The sequence below is a fragment of the Arachis duranensis genome, chromosome 3 (genome assembly GCF_000817695.3).
Source record: "Arachis duranensis cultivar V14167 chromosome 3, aradu.V14167.gnm2.J7QH, whole genome shotgun sequence".
NCBI classification, from domain to species: Eukaryota; Viridiplantae; Streptophyta; class Magnoliopsida; order Fabales; family Fabaceae; genus Arachis; species Arachis duranensis.
In genome coordinates, this window is record NC_029774.3 from 112,582,344 (window position 1) to 112,587,577 (window position 5,234).

Below are 5,234 nucleotides of genomic sequence, written 5' to 3' on the forward strand. Positions count from 1 at the left end.
TTAATCAATAATCTAATATATTTAATTCAGTAATTTACTATTATATTTTAATTAATATTTTAAATATTATTAATTAATTATTAGTCAAAAATAGGAATTTATACGAATTCTATACCATTATTCATAAATAATTTAAGAATATAAAATGATTAAAAATTTTTATTCATTTTTATTTTTTAAATAAAAAAATAAATTTTTTATTTTTTGACATTTTTAAAAGATAACATATATATTTAAATTTTTATCTATTAAGAGAATACTTAAGATAATGAATTAAGATTCTTAATCATCACCATTTGAGAAGAATAAAGTATATTTTTATTTTTAAAATTTGTCAAAAATTAAAAAAATATATTCTTAAATTTTATTTTAATTCAATTTTGTTTTAGAAATTTTTTATTTCTATCAAATGTATCTGTAACAATTAAATTTTTGAAAAATTTAGGATCAATTTATTAATAATATTTGACAACTAAAAATTAATGACAAAATTTTATTCTAATTTGTTTGTATTAAAAATTGTCCTTATAAAATTATTACTAAATTATCTCTATATTTTTTAAAATTTAGTTGTTAAAAATATATTTGATATAAATAAAATTTTTAAAATAAAATTAAAACAAAATAAAACATAAAAATATTTTTAAATTTTTTAATAAATTTAAAACAAAAGTATACCTTATTTTTCCTTTTCTAGGATAAAATATTGCCTATGTTAAAAATAAGATAACCTAACTGGGATGGAAACAAGGGATCAGCAGGAGCAGGACCTTGGTTGTAAAAAATTAGATCGGATTATTTAGTTAGACCGGTCCAATCAGAAATCAGAAGCTTTTGCAATCTGGTCTAACAAAAAAAATCACCATTTCAAAAAATTAATTTTGAATCATTAAATCGGTCGTCGATCAAATTAAGAATTGATCGATTTTATAAAACGACGTTATTTTGGATTTTATTTAAAAAAAGACAAGATTCATCACGTGTCTTTCTCTTTTACATAACTTCATTTTTACATCTATTCAATTTAATAGTTCAGAATTTTTCCGTCAAAAGAAATCCTAGCCAGGTAGCCATCACCACCGCCATGACTGTTATACTCACAGTTGTCGTCCGTCACGCTTAAAATCTTTCGTCTTCATCTAGTCGTCGTGCTCTAAAACCTCCTCATTCACCAATCACCAACCTCTTCTTCATGTTCGTCATGGTCCAACCCCTCCACTGTCCAATCTATCATAGTTGAAATAACACAATAACCAAACAAAGAATCATATCTAACATAACTTTATTGAACTAATTAAAAGATTGAAAATTTGTACCCGTTTAGTTAATTTAATAAAATTCTTTTATTTCTTGTGACTGTTTTGATGAGATCAATAGTTAAAATGAAATTGAAGATGATTTAAGTGAAATAAATATACATAAAATTTTTTATAAATTTTGATGATTAATAATAAATTTGAATGTTGATATTTTATATTTAAATATTTTTTGCTATTTAATTTTTAAATTTATAGTTGGATAAGATTATAATATTTTAGTTGATGTAGTACTTTTAATTTGAATAATATTTTATAATTTATATTAGATTATAACATATTTTAATGTATTTATTATTTATTATAAAACGATTATTTTGATTAAACTATAGTTAAAATAATTGAATCAATAAACTAATAAATTAGTAGCTAAAAGTCTAGAATGATCTAATTATCGATCCAGTTTTCAAAATTTAGTGTGTGTTTAAATTATAGTTTACAAACGAAAATTTGCATAAAATTAATTTTTTAACAATAATGCTAGGGAATCAAGAGGGGATGGACCAGCCAAAAACCTGCCAACTCCTCTTGGGCTGGACCTCGAAGCCCACTCTCACTACAACAACGTCCAAAAAATTCACCCAGGTACAGTTTATCCTAACTAAACCCTATACTCTCCTTTCACCGTTTCACCGTAGTAGAAGTCGAAAACCATCCACGGTCGCACCAGTTCATCGTGCAATCTTCTCCTCCGCCTTCATCGGATGCCGCGCCTCCGTCCACCACGTGCGGGCAACAGCCGGCCTCCGTAGACCACTTAGAATGTCGTGACGCTCCCTCTCCTTGACGTGCTTCTTAGCGCATTAATCAGAGCTTCCCCAATCTTGGCCGTGGCAACATCGTTCCACCCAGGTGCGAGGAACAAGGTGGTTCTCCTTCTCACCGAAGGTGCGCCGCTGCTGCTGCATGTTGGTGTTGGCAGCGCCATTGAAGCTTCCCTGCTCTGCTCTGCCAAATGCAATAGGACGTCCCCTGCTCCAACCTCGAAACCTCCCTTCACATAACTAATTGTTAAGTATTTAATAGCTTGTTTTTATTGATGTAAGGTTTCAGTACCGTGAATGATACTTGTTGGATGTTGCCTTTGATTTGGGTATTGATAAACCACTATTTTATGGTTTATCTTATGCTCAATTGAGTGATTTTTATCAACTCTTTACCCATTTATTCATACTATTTGCATGAGTTTACGTTTTCCTTCTGGATTTTGTGCTATGATTAAAAATATGCTTCTTTGGTCTTCTATTTGTTAATATTAATCCTCTTTTATTACCATTAGATGCCGTGATATGTGTGTTAAGTGATTTCAGGGATTACAGGACATGAATGGCTCAGAGGATGGAAAGGAAGCATGCAAAAGTGGAAGGAATACAAGAAGTTGAAGAAATTGCTAAGCTGTCCAGCCTGACCTCTTCGCACTCAAACGACCATAACTTGAGCTACAAAGATCCAAATGAGATGGTTTCAGTTGCGTTGGAAAGCTAACATCCGGGGCTTCGCAACGATATATAATTTGTCATAGCTGCCCCAACGCCAGACGATGCGAACGCGTAAATCACGCGGCCGCGTGACCCGGCAGGAACACAGCACACGCTAACGCGTGGACGACGCCTCCACGTCACTCTTCCGCGACCTGTACGGACCAGAAAGCGCTGGAAGTGACTTTTGGGCTGTTTCTGACCCAGTTTTCGGCCCAGAGAATACAGATTAGAGGCTATAAAGTGGGGGAATACATCCATTTATGATCATGCTTTCATAATTCACTTTCCATGATTTAGGTTTAGTTTTGAGAGAGGTTCTCTCCTCTCTCTCTTTAGGATTAGGATTTAGTTTTAGGATTTTATTTGCTTCAAGGATTATCTTTTTACCAGGTTCAATGTTCTTTTACTTTATATTTATCTCTTACTCTCAGATACTCTAATGCTAGCTTGTATTAGTTATGTTGCCTATTTGGCTTATGCCACATTCACGATGATTTTCTTATTTAATGTTATTTGAGGTATTTCAGTTTAATATTGCCTTCTTTTATTTATGCCATTGATTATTCCCAATCTAAAGACATTTTCATTCCAGTAGAATTAATCTACTTTTCCCTTTTTGGTCTTGGTTTAGAAATCAGTAATTCAGGAGTTAACTTAGCTTAACATAATTGATAACTATTATCTTTGCTAATTGAACTGAACTTCAATAATCCCAACCTTTTCTTGGGAAATAAATAGGATTCGAAGGTCAAACTAATTAGTCCCTTGACTTTTCTTTGCTTTGGCAAAGGTTAACTAAGTGGAATTAAGATTCAACTTTCATTATTATTGATAAGAATAACTAAGTCTGGACTTCCAATTTCTCATACCTTGCCAAAAAGTTTGCTTTACAGTATTTATTTATTTTAATTGTCATTTAAATTATCTGCTATATTCATTCCTCACTCTCAACCCCAAAATACACTTTTTCACAACCAATAATAAGAACATACCTCCCTGCAATTCCTTGAGAAGATGACCCGAGGTTTAAATACTCGGTTATCAATTTTAAAGGGGTTTGTTACTTGTGACAACCAAAACGTTTGCACGAATGGATTTCTGTTGGTTTAGAATCTATATCTACAACGCGACTATTTTTATAAAATTCTTTACTAGCAAAAATCCTAACGTCAAAATGGCGTCGTTGCCGGGGAATTGCAAACGTGTGCCTTATTATTGGTTATTGTAAATATTTTTTTCAAAAAAAAATATATATTTTTCTTTTACTTGTTTATTTGTTTCTCCTTTTCCCCCTTATTTCTGATAACTACTATGAATTCTCACCCCTCTTGCTTTGAGTTTGGTTCTAACTTTGTTGAAGGAAATAGAAACCACGGCAGGAATATGCATCAAGGTCAGACTATTCAAGGATGGATGGAGCCAAGAGGATCTAATCAACCCTTTAGGCAACAACACCCTCCAAGATATCATGGACAACGACCATTCTACAATGCATACCCAGCTGAAAGATTTGGTGGACCGCCTTGTAGCTACCAACAAGCCCCACCCTATGCTCAGAGATCATCCTCTCAACACAACCTCAACCCACCACACTCACAAGCTTCTTTTCACCATTCGCCACCATATGATCCTTATCCACCCCAACACCAATCCAATTACTCCCAAGAACCACCACTCCCCCATACACCATGCCTATATCCATCAAAGCCAGAATCACAGGTTTGCCTCGAAGAATCAGTAAACTGATTTAATGCAACCCTTCATCAACTGGAGCAAGCAATAAATCAATTATCTTTCAGACGTTCGGACACTCAACAGACTCCCATGGCTTCATGTGGAGAATCTAATGAAGAATGTGTTGTGGAGAAGACACAAGAAGCTCCAATGGACAGCATAGAGCATAACTTCGTACTGGAACAAGTAGAGGATGCTGTCATTATAGAAGAGGAAGAGTTGGTTGAAGATTTAGGAGATGCTGAACCTCCATGGGAACACAGAATCATGGAAGACTCCGTCGAGGATGCTACAATTGACGCTGAGGAGGATTTTGCACCACCTCCAATGCAAATATCTTATGAAGAACTGAACGGAATAACCCAAGATGCATGTTTCCTTGATGATGATGATCACGAGTCCTGTTCTCTTAGTGACGAACTTGCATCCGCAAGTGATTTTTTTGAGACAGAAGAATCTTCCCCGAGTGAATATGAAGATGATGCTGAGGTAGATTTTTCTCAACCTCCAATATATGACTTGAGCGATAATGAGGGAGAAATTGAAGACTCTGATCAAGATATGGTTAAAGTGGAAGAAATTTGCAATGAAGTGGAGAAATTCGCAGGAGAGCATAAAGGACTAAAACTTACAGAACCACTGGAACCACCTATCCCGAGGCCACTACCACCCAATACAAGCTTCAAGTGGGTAAAATCCTTAG